The sequence below is a fragment of the Netta rufina genome, assembly GCF_964035555.1.
Source record: "Netta rufina genome assembly, chromosome: 2".
In the NCBI taxonomy this organism is placed as follows: domain Eukaryota; kingdom Metazoa; phylum Chordata; class Aves; order Anseriformes; family Anatidae; genus Netta; species Netta rufina.
In genome coordinates, this window is record NC_140124.1 from 77706411 (window position 1) to 77722560 (window position 16150).

The following is a 16150-nucleotide window of genomic DNA, read 5'->3' on the forward strand; positions in this document are numbered from 1 at the left end:
TGATCTGATCCACTGCAAGGCTGTGCTGCCGTTCAGAGAGACCTGGACAGGCTGGAGAGTTGTGCAGAGAGGAACCTCATGAAGGTCAGCAGTGGCAAATGCGGTGTCCTGTGCCTAGGGAGGAATCACGCCACGCACCAGGTTGGGGGCTGGCCTGCTGGAAAGCAGCCCTGTGGAGAAGGACCGGGCAGTCCTTGCAGACAACAGGTTAAGTGTGAGCCAGCAGAGGGCCCCTGTGGCCAAGAAGGCCAGTGGGATCCTGGGCTTGCACTGGGACGGGTGTTGCCAGCATGGCAGGTGAGGTGATCCTGCCCCTCCACTCAGCCCTGCTGAGGCCACACGTGGAGGGCCGTGTCCAGTGCTGGGCTCCCCAGTGCAAGAGAGACCTGGAGCTTCTGCAGAGTCCAGCAGATGGCTACAAAGATGATTAGGAGAGCCGAGCATCTCTGTTAGGAGGCAAGGCTGAGGGAGCTGAGTTCATTTAGCCTGTAGAAGAGCAGGCTGAGAAGGCATCTTCTCCCTCTCTATTGATAAGACTCCTCTTATCCTCTGGACTCTTTTTGGTGGTGCCTAGTCACAAGATGGGAGAGCCACCGCCAGGAAAGGGGCCCTCAGCCCCCCTGACCCTCCTCCTCCTTCCACACAAGGGCCTCTTTCAGGCCGCACAAGCCCCCTCCCAACACGGCCACATTGGGCGTGGGGCGTGGGGCGCCATCACAGGGGCATCACTGAGGCTCCCTGATGTCACTGTGGCATCCGCCCCCCACTGTGTTCCAGGGCCTATAAAAGCCCCTGCGCCTGGCCCACCCCTCGCTGATCTCCCAGGCCCTCTGGCGAACGGCAGCAATGGTTGTCTTGAAGAGGTCCTGGGGCGAAGGCTGCCCACAGCTTTGTGGGAGCAACGCGCGCTGGGTTGATGAACCCAAGAAGTGGAGGCGGAGGACAGAGAGCGGAGGCGGAGCAGCCGCGGTGGATGGTGTGGAGCCCATGGAGGTGGATCCACCTGCGGAGGAAGAGCTGATGGAGGTGGATCCACCTCCAAGCCCTCTGATGTGGCACAGTGTCATCGTGCAAGGGCTCCCACCTGTGAGACATCACCACCGTCATCGCAGAACCGCCCTGTCTGCTCCGTACTCCCGGCCCTGCCTCCGCCTCCACAGCTGGGGGGGAGAGGCCATCCGTTTACCATCTGGCAGGATTGCCTGCACGATGGCCTCTTCCCCCATCCCCTGCCCCCCATCCCCGCCTCTTGTCCCAAGCCGTGGACAAGAGCGCACTCGGCTTCCTGTGGGCTGCTGCACCAGGGCGACAGGAGAAGCACTCCCAAGGCCACGCTCGGTGTGGGGCGTCTCAGTCTGAGGACGAGAAGGCTGCCCAAGAGGTGCTTGAAGATGAAGCCGCGCCCTGCATGGCAGTGCACAGAGAGGAGCAGCAGATCCCTCAAAACGGTGACGCAGACAGCTGCTCCTCTGAAGAAGCACAAGTCTTCAGGTCTGCCAGCAAGGAGCGCAGGAGTGCAGCGCAAGGTCCATTCAAGATGCTTGGTTACCAGTTCTTCCCAGGACTGGACAGCAAACTGGTAGAACAATCCTAATAAAAATAAGAAAGAAAGAAAGATATTGCAACAACAACCACTATAAGGATAAACAAGAACCAGTGAAAACACTTTCCTATCATCTTTTGTGTCATTTTTGCAACCGCCCCTGGGCTCTGGCATCCCGTTCTGGTCTCCCTCATAGAGGAAAGATCCTGATGGGTGTGGAGTGGGCCCAGCTGCTGGCACTGGAGGGAGTGAGGGGCCAGGGCACACGGCATACAGGGGCAGGCTGAGGGAACTCCTGTGGTCAGCATGAAGGAGAGGAGGCTCAGGGGTGGAGCTGACAGCTGCCTCCAGCTGCCTGCTGGGAAGGGGGAGTAGAGAAGATACTGCCTGTGCCTTCTCCGAGGGGCTCTGTGGCAGAAAGATGGGCGGCACCACACTTGCAGGTGGAGACAGCCCAGCCAGCAAAAAGGAAAAGATTGTCCGCATAAGTGTGCTCAGGCAGAATCAGTGTCCAGAAAGGCTGTGGAGTCTCTGCCCTGGGAGGTAGGTGACCTTGAGTGCACAAGGCTGGGTGTTTCAGTCATGGAATCACCAAATGATTGGCACTGCAAGGGATCTTAAAGATCATCCTCTTCCCATCCCTATGCCATGGACAGGGACAGCTCCCTCCACAGCATGTTGCCCAAAGCCCCATCCAACCTGCTCAGGAACCTTCTTTGATCATCATGAGGATTCCAAGAAAACAGACCAGAGCCCTCCTAGTGAATTCCACTGCCTCCCTCAGCACCCTTGAAGGTGTCTCCCTTCATTCCTCGGGCTTGTGCATGCCCAGCTGCCTTATGCCCTCCTAAACTGTGTCTGCACACCACAGACTCTGCTCTTAGGCTTGGATGTGGGAGCCTTGAGAGCACAGCTTGGAGCTGGGAATTGAGGGAAAGCATGGGGTCTTGCTAGGGATGAGCAGGTTGGGGGCAGCTTGGGACGAAGTGGTCATGAGACAGTGGAGTTCAAGATGGAGCTTGTTGGAAGAAGTATGGCAAAAAGTAGGATTGCTACCCTGGAGTTTCTGAGAGCCAAGTTTGATGTCCTCCGGGACCTACTTGGGGGTATCTCATGGGCTAGATGGCTAGAAGTTAAGGGTGCTTGTGTGAGCTGGGAAGCATTTAAACAGCACTTCTTCCAAGCTCAGGATCTCGAGGTCTCTCCCAACCCCTACAATTCTGTGATTCTGTGATTGTTTTTCTTGAATAATTGAGCTTGTCAATTCAAATAGAGTTTCTCCTATGGTAGATTCATGTAGCTGACTACATGCTGTGAATTCTTTACTCACTGCTCTCTTATCAGTGAACACTGCCAAGATCTTGGACTGTGGTCTTGGACTGCCCATGGGCTCTGGTGTCCCATTCTGGTCTCCCTCGTAGAAGAAAGATCCTGATAGGTGTGGAGCCCACTCCCAGAAAATAAAAATAAAAATAAAAATAAAAATAAAAATAAAAATAAAAATAAAAATAAAAATAAAAGAGAGAGTCAGAGCATGTCAGTAATATGTAAAAATGCTTTACTCTTTCTTGATTCTTTCCTTTTTTTGTATTCTAGTAACTTTTAAAAATCATATACCTTAATTAAATCTGCACTACTATAGAAATTTCTCAGTACAAAGAAGACAGGGATCTCCTGGAAAGAGTCCAGCAGAGGGCCACAAAGATGATACAGGGCCTGGAACATCTTTCCTATGAGGAGAGGCTGAGAGACCTGAGACTGTTCAGCCTGGAGAAAAGAAGTCTGAGAGGGGATCTCATTAATATTTATAAATACCTGAGGTGTGGGAGACAGAAGGATTTGGCCAACCTCTTTTCAGCGGTTTGTGGGGACAGGACAAGGGGCAATGGCCACAAAATGGATCACAGGAAGTTCCGCACCAACATGTGAAATAACTTCTACAATTGTGAAAGAACCCCTACAATTCTGTGATTCCGTGATTCTGTGAAATTTTCTTCTGTAGTTTCTAGAATGTATTCTGATTTTGCACTGTGAATATGTTACTCTCTAAGCCATGATAGCATTGTGTTTTCAAAAAACTGTGACTCCAGATAGAAGTCTTGGCTCCTAACTTTAGCTCTTCCAAAATTAGAAGGCTAGACCATTTAAGTTTTCTAATCTGCTTCTGCGCTGAAGATAGGTTTCTTGAGACTTCACTGGTAAGGGAATCCTGGTAACTCTGCCAAGAAATCAAACTTCTAAGCAGCTATATCTGCTGAAATGAAACTGCACCTTTTTGTTTCCATGAAGTCACTAATTTAAAAGAAAGATGAGACCAAAGCCTTTGTATCTTTTTATGGGGAGTAGTCTTTGATTTCAGTAGCTATTCCAGTAATTATAGAAATGATAAAATTACACTGAAGAATGATGCAATGATATAAGAAAGAACCGTCTACCCAAAAGCTTAAGATTAAAAAGGCCAAATTGCTCTTTTTTCACAATACAGCTATACTCTTATTGAAGTAGGTGATAAAGAAAGAACTGTAATTTACCATTTTAAAGAATGAAAGGAGAAATAAAATCCATGTATTTCTAATATTTTAAAGTTAGTTTAAAATTCAACAATAAATTCTTAGTGATCAAGGAAGAAAATCAACAAAGTCTATTTAAATATATATATGTATATATATAATCAGATTTATATTAACTAACTTCCATAAAGGAGACTTTTAAGGAAGATCACTCATATTTTACAATTACTATATTCAGTTAAATTTCTGACAATCAAAACTACCTTGCACTAGACTACACCTATAAATCCAAACAAAACAAAACAAAACAACAAGCAATTCATGTTCTGTCTCAATTAAAAAAAAAAAATCATTATCAACTGGAAATTATTTTGTATTTTATATGCTTAAGTTTTATGTGGTGCTAGCAATGTTGAAGATCTTATAGGTAAAATATTCAAAATCTTTTTACATTAAACTTCAAAACAGAGCTCTTACCAATTACCTGAAATTACTGCTGAGTTATGTTTCTCTACAGAAATGTCTAATTCCTAATATAAGGCAATAAATGTCACATCTCAAAATGTATGTAATTTTTATCTATGTCATAAATTATTTTTTTTATACTTATACCTTTTTAAGAATTAGAAAGAAAAAGACCCTTTACAAATAACATATAAGTTTTCATGCAATTGTTACCTTAATTTAACTGTTCAGTCTGCTGGAAGTTACAAATCTAATGCGTGTGCCAGGTGCTTGTTCTGAATAAAACCCATTAAGCAACCCACTGAATTTGGGAAGGAAGGCTGCTTTAGTTTTGTTTCCTATAACTTTAAAAAAGAAATCTATTTTAATTTTAAGGTTGCCTGAGATCAAGTTTAATGTTGTACTCTAATGTAAAAATCGATTGTATTAAAATGCTGTAGGTGAGTCTGCAGAAATGGGTGAAAAAGCCTACTGTTTTGCAAGTGAGTCTGACTTATCTGAGTTAGAAACATAATTTTATTGTTTCAGCAAAGATACAATCAGAGAATAAAAGGGTCATGCTTCAATAAAGGCTAAGAACTCATCAAGTCAAGCATCTTCTCAGGTTCACAGCTCCCCTCTCCTGTGACCTGAGGAATACAGTAGTATTATTCCTTCCCATTCCTTCTATTTAGGTGTTTTACAACTTCAGATTATTATTATTTTTTTTTTATTATTTTTTTTCCCTTCTGCAACCAATCATAAGGCAGTAAAAATCTTTGCAAAAAAACAGCTTTGCCACCTGTTACATCTCAGTAATACAAGGTACTGACATGGGGATTATGCTCTTGAGCTTATGTTGTTAAACACGGAGCCACTGGATAATAAATTTATCACTATTCATGATCAAATTAATGACGAGACCCTTTTATTCTCCATCTAGGTACCTAGGTCCTATCAAGTAGGATCTAGGACACTTAGATCCTTTCACTGGCTCATCCCAAAGAGAGTAGAAAGCTGGGTTTTCTGCATATCTGGCCATAAACACCTGAGGACCTCCCACTCTAGAGCTGGATGTGATTGATCAGTATTTTCTGTCTGAGGCAAAGTCCAGGTAAGGGATTTTTCTGGGTCTAGTTATAATGTACTAAGCCACTTGATACAACTAGGACTCTTGGACTGACCAAGAAGTATTATTATTACTGCTATTATTACTATTATTCCTTATTATTATTATTATTTATCAGTATTATTTTTGACACTATCTGAGACGTATGAGGTGAATAGCTAGAAATGATTAGATTTAGCACTGATAAAGCAGTTTGCAATTTATGGTTAATATGAATGAGAGGCTTTAACTGTGAACTGTAAGGTGAATTGTAGCTAACCACAAGAAGTTGACTGCATTGAAGATCTGAGATTCATTCATCCAAGTACAGTATTATGGAATAATACTGTACATTGGAATCACCCTAGGCTCCTTTTCTTTTGTCAGTTTAGGGATATAAATGCTTCTATAAATAATTTCATGCTATAGTAGATGCCTAGTTGCAGATAAATCATGATATTTCTCTTCATTGACATAAAAATGGCTTTATTTCAGTAAATATAATACCACGTTGCAAGAAAACTTGCATTATTTTTCAGATATTTGAGGATGTGTTATTGATAACATTCTAAAATAAGTTTGAATTCCGTATCCACTCTGCAGAAATTACTTGATCTATGTAACTCCAGTTGAGACCAGTTGAGACCTATGTAACTCCACCTGAGAGAGATACGCACGGAGAGACTTCCCTGTTTGGCAGCCAGATGTGGACTCAGGAAAAACAGAGACAGTTACTTTCCTGTTAGGACAGCAATTAATGGTGCCAGATGAAATATTTTGTTCAGATGACTTGAACAAAGTTGATAGGGAGGCTTGAAATTGACAAGGAGTCAGATTTCTCTGCTGTTTGGTTCTTTGAAAAACACAAATAGCAATGGCTATTCTGGTAATTACATGCTTATGCAATGGGAGGCACCTGGAGACACTATATCCTGAAAGGAAGTCTGTTTCATTAAGTATAGAAGGCTTTGGACTGAATCTGTTTAGGCATTTTTAGATTAAAAAAGCTAGTTGATAGAATACAGCAGAAAAGAACAGGGACACTCCCATGAAGAAAGTATGTCATTTGTATAGTTTTATGCATTTCCATCTTCCTAATAGGGATCCACAGCTTGCACACAAAAGAGGAAACCTGTCTCACTGAGGTAGGAGTCTGATAAAAATAACTTCCCAGCTACTTCACTAATTCATTCCTGCAATAGCTCTAAATTAAGTCACTACTAATTACTGTAGTTGAAGTTCTAAATTTTCTTTCCAGAATATTTACTAGAGGTATCAGTACTTATTACAAATGTTAGTTGCACTTTTCTCACCTTCTTTAATCTTCAACATAAAGTCAATACATTTACTCTCAGATATGAAAAACCACAATAACAACAAAAAAAAAAAAAAAAAAGAAAAATTTTTTAATGATTCTTTTTCTCAGAATCTATATTTATACTGAAGGAGGGAAATATAACATAATATCCTCATATCGCATACCACTTTTGTCTTAAAGATTTCTTGGAAAAGTATAATTCATTAACCCTCTAAGAGTTTTCTTGAAGGTGCTCGTTATGTGACAGTTTTTTCTACATGTGATAGAAATAGTTTAACAGCCAATTTTTTCAACTGTATTTCTATATATTTTTTCTTCAGGAACAGTATTAATTTGTTGTTTTTCTTATCAATTTAGGTAGATTTTAATCTACTCCATTTTTTAAAATCTGTAGATCAGATATTCTTTTTTTCAGTGTTGTTGATTGGTCTTTTTTCTCCCATAACAAAAAGGTGGCAGGGTATTTTTAATTTTTTTCCACAATTCTCCCCCTTCCTTAGCATTTAATCTGATTTTATTCCCTTCCATCAGACACAGTAGAGTATCCAATTTCCACATGAAGTACCCATAAGCAATGAATGAGTTCTCTCTGAAAATCCTCAGTATGCCAAGATCAGCTTCCCCTTCTGTTCTGAAATCCAGACACATGGATGTCCATGATGCATTTCAATGTGTGCCTCCAGTTCCCCGTGAAAACACAAAAATAACACACCCATGTAATAAAATGATCTGAACTATTGTCATTACTTTTAGAAATCTACATTCATTTATGTTTCTCTATTGAAAAAAAAAAAATGCCAGGGAAGAGATGAAGACTTTGAAGAAATATTTTATGATTTTTTTCCTGTGACACCAGCATCCCAGTGAAATGAGCAATTTTTGGAGACAGTCTATGAAGTGACAAGAATATTGTCATGGACCAGGATCACACTGTCCAAACACTTATTGGAAAGACCTTCCCAGTTTCAAAGAGCTTAAAGTATAGCAAGAAGTAACAACTGCAGACAGTCAATTGGAAACACGCAATAAAATGAGAGACAGTGATCATGGTACAGCAGAAGTGTTACATTTCCATGCTAACAAAGATATCTCTAAAATGAAATGTTTCTAAGAGGGATTTTAACCACAATAAAGCCAGATGTTCATAGACTTTTCTACTAAAATGAAGAGGTAATATAACATTAAACTTAATAATGAGAAGACAAACTTTTCCTTTTAAACATGACTGTACAGAGATATTTCAGGAGGCTTGGAAGTGAAGGCAGGTAGTGTATATTTGATATAATGAACAACATAAAAACAGCAGATAAATGGTCAAAAGAGAAGTCAAGATAGACTTAAGCAACATTCCAAAGGAGGATATTTGAAAATCATTCCATTCTTAATCCTGGGAATGGTACTATAAGGAAATAACAAGCTGTCATTTTATCAGTAGCTGAAGCTGAAAAGCAGTATACGGAAAATCTGCAAGTATTAACAGAACCTTGATTTGTGGATGATGAGATTTATCAAAATTAACTATGATGCCAAAGTAGGCATTGAAGCATGAAGTGAGGTAAGGGAAAGCAAATGGGTTAGGGAAAAGGAGGAAAGTTGGAAGTACTAGATGTTTATATTGGAGAGATGCACTGAGAATTTAAGATTTACATTTGGAATATGGAATTAAAGCAATACACTGCCTGCAAATAATTCATTTAAACCCGCATCTTTCAGTGAAGATAACCTGAAAAGATATAGAGAATGAAGAGCTGTGACTGAACTCTAGAAACCACATACAAACTTGAGGAAATAAAAATCCATTAAAGGACATACTAAATAGCAAGTGACTAAAAAGCTAGGAGGAGAAGCAGGAAAAGTATCGGAACTGAAAGTTAGCATAACACAGAGGAGAATGTCTTGTACAGAGTATGGTTAACTGCCAAAGACGGTTGATAGGGAGAATGAATAGGGTGGATAGAGTACAGTTCTTTAGATCTGGCTTGCAAAAGACCATTTGAAAATCCGGTGATTTTTTTTATTATTTATTTTATTTTATTTTATTTTATTTTATTTTATTTTATTTTATTTTATTTTATTTTATTTTATTTTATCTTTGGTTGATCCAAATCCAGCCAAGAGAAGGATATGAAAGCTGGACTGAATGAGTCCAGGAAGAAAACAAAGCAGTTTCTGTCTAGCAGTTAACCAGACAAATATAACGAACAGCACACTCAGAGAGCTTACTACATATGAGGATGCGATGGGAGTAGTTTTAGAGACACAAATGATTTCAGTTATATTGTGTTTTATTTTATTTGATTTTCTTCTTTTGCTTGTGTGTTTAAGGTGGGCTTAATAAAATAAAAATAATTATATATATATAATTATAATTATATATAAACACAATTAAAAAAAATAATAATGCTCTTCAGAGAGAGAAGAGGCCTGAGAAAGGGATGAGTAAAGGTGTGGAGGGAGGTGTGAATGCCTTAAGGTCAGGAGGACACATGGAGGAGAGCTGGCATGATGTCCCTGCTCTTGTGATGCTTTCCAGAGCAGCAACTGGCAGATTCTGGATAGCCCAGGAGCATGAGGAGCATCACGGGACTACAGCTACAGCTGCTCTAAGGAGCTCTCTCTCACACCACTGCCAAACGTGTTCACAGCTGAGAGCACAGAGGAGACGATACCCTCGCCTTGCTGCCAGGTGGTGAGAGGTGCGAGTTGTCAAACTGTTGAACTTTATGGAGGGTAGTCTAGACACTGACAGAGATCTCCACGCCAGCGCTCTCTAAAAAATATGCAGAGGTTGTGTATTATGGGAGAAAAGCCAAAGGGAAGAGCAGACAGTCAAGGATTTGAAGGAAGAGACTACAGCCAAGTGAAGAGTGGGTAATAGGTGCCTGCTTATTGTGATGTACTTCCAGCGTGCTGCTCAGAGCTCCTGGGATTTCAGCTCTGTCATTTGCAGAGCCCTTTGCCATCTGCATAACAAATGGTGTGAAAAGGTTTTTAATTCAAAGTGGCAATCATATAGAACAGTGAGTAAACGATGGACCCAGCAAGAGGGAATGGCTGGGTAAAATCATATATTTTTATACTTTCCAAAAGTTTTAAGACAGTTGATTAATGTTAAATCCTCCTTGAAATTTCACTTGGTACTGAGCTTTATAAATCATTCATAATCACTCTGAAAAAAATCTTCATTGTCTGATAATACTAGTGTTGATTTTGTTCCTTTGATTTTGTTTCTTTATCACCCCCAAAATAAGAAAGTAAATGAAATTGCATCTCTTTTCATCCACATGTAACTCTGTAAACATCTGGTTTCTTTCTGATGTTTATTTTGCCTTTTATTGTTGAAAGTTAAAGAGAAGAAACATTATATTCTGTCCAGAGGATATAATAAATTAGAGCATGCATTTGTCTATACTTCACATGTAATCATAGACATCACTGAATATATCTCACTGTATTTGCCGTAGATTCCTAAATAGTATCATTCAAGATTAAACCTGACATTAAATAAATACATAGATACATAGATACATACATACATAAAAAATAGGCCTGCTGTTTAAGCAATAGAACTGAAAATATTCTCCAGTCCCATGTGCAAAATTAAACTATATAACATTACATATTTAAAGCCTGATGTTTAACATGCTTTATCTACTGTAATGAAAATTTTAATGCTGCATTAATATGTCCATTTTTCTTCATATTTTTCAAATTCTTTTTCATTATGCTTCCTCTGCATTACATCTTCACCTTTTCAGCATCATGCCACTATTTTAAACCAATTATTCTTAGAACTAACTAAACTTGTTGTTTAGAAGTTCATTATTTACACACCTAGCATTTTATTTAATATCCTCGTTCTTAGGAGCACTAAGAAGCTTCATTGTCTTAACGAGAATTCCAGTGTAGCTATATGTTATGACTGAAAAGATTTTTAAAAACAACAACAAAAAAAGTAATTCCTGAAACATACTGAATATGATGCAGCAGCATTAACTTATTTTTCATCTTCTGGGAAAAGTTAAAAAAGGATAAATTTTGGCAATAAGTAAAAATTCATATATTCTTTAATGTAACTTTTACCTTTTTCATACAGAGCCACAGACTAGCCATAAAAGTAGTATCTGGACAAGCAGAACATCACGGTGCAAAATTTTCATTGGGACCACTAGATAACAACTTCCTGAAGATTTCTCACTTCATACTCATTGTTGCCACCTAAACATGGCAAGAACAGAAAACTCATACTTTTGGTTCTCACGTTGAATGTCAACTTATGACTCTTCTGAAATATATCTCAAAATGCAGAAGGACTGATACTGATCTTCCAAACACCACTATGTGTAAGCATTCCTGTTCTATACCATGTGCTATGCTTTTCCAACTGACACGGGCAACTTGCATTTTACAGCACAATGACTTTTGCAGCAAGTGGCCACTATCAGGGACAAGGGTAAGCTTACAAATCACATGCACATATTTCCCTTCCATTTTTGTGGGTGAACAACAACAACAACAAATCCTATACCTTTTTCATTCAAGAAACACTCATCACCTCGATGAAGCATTTGGTCCCTGGCAATAAACAACTTAAAATTTGGGATCTCTATGCATTAAAAAGGCTTGAGGCATGCTTCAGCACCATCTGCAACAACCTATATTTTGCCCAATGTATTTATTTGATCTTGCAGGGACATTTGAATGTATGAGACCATTTGCTGCTTCTTGCTGAGATTGCCTTGTAAATCATACACTTTGTTTTGAGAGGTTTTATAGGCCATTTGTAGGGGAAAAGTGAGGAGTCAATAAATAGTGGAGCTACATATCTGATGTATGGAAGGGCAAACTGCCTGAAAGCAAGTGAATATACTACTGGTAGGTTTTGGAAATAAACTAGATTATAAAAACCAACAGTATCGCCAAATAACAAAATAGCAATTAATTTAGCCAATTGTTTGCATTTTTATTTCTTCTAACAGTCAGCTCAATTGAAAAGATGAACTGAACTGTAGAAAAATTCTGGATCACAATCTCAGTCCAGCCATCTAGGTACAGAAATCCAAATTAGAAGTGAGGCTCCAGATGCCCTAAATTCTGCTGTGTTGATTTCTTCACCCTGGAATCTGACTCTGGGCCTGACTTACTTCAACAAAGTGTATTTGTACTTTTCAACACTAACTAAACTATAAATAGTGCAAGTGAGATGCTTTCTTTCTTCTTTGGTCTCCATTTTAAGAATGGCTACAAATAACATTTTTGGTTTTTGTTTTTGGTGGAGGAAGTATGGGGTTTCAAAATATTCTGCGGATCACATCAATCTTTAAAGAAAGGGGTGCTAAGGACTTCCTTGGTATTCTTCAAACCATCTTGCCCAGCAGAACAGCTTTTCTCATCTATGAACTGAAGCTGTTATGTTTTCTAGATGATTGGAGATATTTGCATGCTCCAAACAAAAATAGAAAGGATTTTTAATGTGTTTCTATTTCTTTACAAGAAATGTTACAAATTCACATTATATAATATAGAGAAGTTTCAATTTTTGAAAATGTTTTTAGTTTAGTTTATACTTGTAAAAATTTTACTGGGATGTATAAGATCTAATTTATCCTTTACAGCTACAAATGTCAAGCAGAATAAGTCTGTGTCTTGAAAAAGCGTATCTGATATTTATCTGAAACATGTAGCCTGTCTTTTGAAGATACAGGCCCTTGTAGAACTAAATGAAATAACTATTTTGGAATATATTCAAGAAAGAAGGGTTTTGTGATAGTCTAAGGACATGACTTCAGTGGAAGGCATAAAACTATCCTCATCAGGCAACAGAATGTTAATTAATCTAGCAGAAGAGAATGGCATGTTGACTTCTCATAAATCAGCTGACTTTGCTGTTTTCTACCTTCACATCTATTTTTCCTTGGACTATGTCAGATGACTGCCTTATAGTAGTAGTGTTAGAATGAGATGATGAATAATCACCCATATTGTGGCACGGTAGGATATGTTAATCTCAGAATACAAGGCGGAAGAGGTGAATGACTTAGAGAGAATGGTCCAAGTCACAAGATGTAGCAAAGGGTTCATATGCTCCTCTTGAATAGAACAAGCTGGATAACTGCATCCAAGAATATGTGGAAATATTTTCTATGTTCAAACATTTATTCTCAGTCATGTGATGTTCCGCATCACATAGTTGTTCTACGTAGAACACCTGCAGATCAGTGCATCTTGAAGTTCACTACCAATCATACAATGTGGCAACAGATACAGATAGGATTTTTTTTTTTTATCCATTCTTAGACCAGTTTGTAGTCTAGTCCTTTTAGTTCTTTAATGGGGATTTTGGTTTGCTTTTTTTTTTTTCTTTTTATGGTGTTTTTTGAAAATAGTCTACCTCCACAGAGGGGTTCAAGAGTTTAAGCAGGAATAGATGTATGTTCTGAGATATTTTTACAGATCTTTGACACCAGCTTTGCAAATATCTTGGTCTGATCATGAAAGTAGAACAATAGATCTATACTTCTGCATGATCAGAGCCTATGTTACATTACAGGTTAATATAGCTTTTTCAAGAAGTCCATAATTATTTGCCTCACCTTTATCTTTGGTTGCTTTTGTAATATGTGACTTGTCATCTAAGCCATGTGGCATTGCTGCTGTTGACTGACTGGATGACAAACTTAGTATACAAGAGGAATGTCAAAGAGATATCTAGATAAAAATACCTCTACCCTGCATCCTCATAAACAGCAAACACTGTCAGCCTTCTTGAGAGTTTTACTTCTACTTCAACAATGTTATACAAATAAAACTAACCAGAACAGTCCTACAAAAAATCCTTCTTTCCTCCCTTCCTCCCTCCCTCCCTTCCTCCCTCCCTTCCAAGAAGTTTCTTTCATGAAAGGTACTTTTCTGGCCTTCACTCTTGATTCCATTTCTATGACCTGTCTATCTGTCATACAATGTCCTCACATAAAGAGAAAGCTAAAAATGTAATAGCAAATTTCCATAGTTACTGTCTTTTGTTGTTGTTGTTGTTGTTCCTATCATGTTATGGACTTCACTTTCCTTTTTTGACGTTTTTATATTTATGGTTGACATGTTCACTTTCATGTATAATCCTACTGTTCTACTCTGCAGTATGTCGCAATTTTGCATATACCTATTTTGACCCTATTTCTAATAATATGATAGTTGTTTAAGACAAGCCTCATGGGATATATATGTAGGCTCCTCCGTTCTCTTAACCAAAACTTGTCTGAATTTTCTGTATTCATCTGAAATGGGACTTAAGGGGTAAAGGATTTACATTTTACAGTGTTGATGTTTATGACTATTAAAGCAGGCAATGAATCTGTAGTACATTTTCAGATGGTACTAATAAGTAGAATAATTAACCCTTCTATTCAAAAGAGGAAAAGTTGTTATGTGTAACTACAGGGAATAAATAAAGTTTTCCAGTCAAGAGATGAAAGTAGTGTTGTGCAAAAGGAAGTGAGAGTCTCTTTGCTATATTCTTGCCCCAAGAAAACACAACATGCAGGTGTATATTTAGAACCAAGCACGGATGTCATATGGTGGGTCCCTCAGGCTGCCTGAGAACCTGCAAACTGTTAAAGAAGAGGTAACATCTGCTTCCAGTAAAAGTGCAATGAAGATCGAAGTAGATTAAACCCAAATTTGCTGCCCAGATCTCAAAGGAATAAGTCTAGAAAAAAGGCATCCTGTGCCTGAGGAAATGGCTTAACAACATCAACTGAGATAGCTCCAATAATGTATCAAGGACAAAATACAAGACAGTCAAGAGACGCAGAAGTTGGAACTGCACAAACTTCTTGCACTTGGTGCAGTAGGCCATTCTGAGAATTGTTACACCAGAGAGACAGCTGCCTGGATGGGTAAATTGTAATTCTAATAGAATTGTAATTGTGAATTGTAATAGAACATTGTAATAAACACTGAAAATGACCTAGCATAATGCTAATATCATTCCACTGTTCAAGCTAACTACCTATATTTAATTTTAAGTTATATGTATGGAAACGTAGTATAAGCGAAACATTAAATGTAGGTAGTTAATTTGAGTAGAAAAGAAAGAGAGGCTGCATGAAGATTTTCTCTGACTGGGCTAAGAGTGAAATTCTGGCACTCTTTATACCAGTGGCAAGAAAACACAGCAGAGACCCTTTCAGTGCTTTTTGCTGGAGTAACCCAGCTCAGGATAACAACAACCCATTCACCAGTCATGCTATTTTACATGTTTTGCTTTTAAGCTGAAGACAAAGTTATAAGAAGCTACTGAAAAAGCAAAGATTTTCTTTTTAAATGAATTGTAGTGTTTATTGGTTTAGGAACTTTGGTTCTAAGGGGAGATGATTTGCATATGTGCTTCTTAAACAGCATATAATGAAAACAGCACTATATATGGCTTAGTTTACTGTAAGACATGACATCAAGTTTTGTTGGAAATACAAATTTGGAAATTAATAGCATTCAGCAATCTTAAAGCCTAGCTATGCCTAGGGATATACTTATTTATTTATTTTTTTATTTATTTTCCTGTTCTTTTCCATTGACTTTAAATCAGGCTACTTGTATCAGGATTTCCTAGACAGACTTGACTGCCAGGAAGATGGCAGATGGATGGAAATGGACCAAGACAGCAAGGACAGATACTTAAGATCAACCCACAAGTTTTGCTAACTAGTTTTGTCAACATGTAGTTCTGAAAAAGCCATACCAGAGCGAAAATCTTTCTGATGTGGGGAAATCCCTTACATGGATGCCGCTTTCCTAGCAAAAGAGAGTTTGCCAGCTTAGAGCATATTCTGCAGGGAAGTAGCAAAACTACTGAGGGAAATTCCTGCTGGTGTACATGCTGCCAGTGCTCTGAGGCGATGCTGGCATAGATAAACCAATGTAACTCTAGAGAAAAAGGTGTCAGCTTCTCACTTCAGTTTGCATTTATAGCTCTAGGTTAGAGAGAGACTGAAAAGGCCACTAACACTTGTATGTAAACAGTACTGTTCTGTGTAATTTCTGCCTCTAAAATGATGAGAAATACTTACTGGGTGGTCTCCATTTGGTGGAGTTTGCACATGCATCTTCTTCATGTAAGATTTTCCACTCTTCAATTTTGTATGCTTAGTTGCTAAAACACAGACCACTGAAAATGCAAAGAATATTTATTTCGTATAAAATTTGCATTTGGGAAATTGAGACTTCTGAGA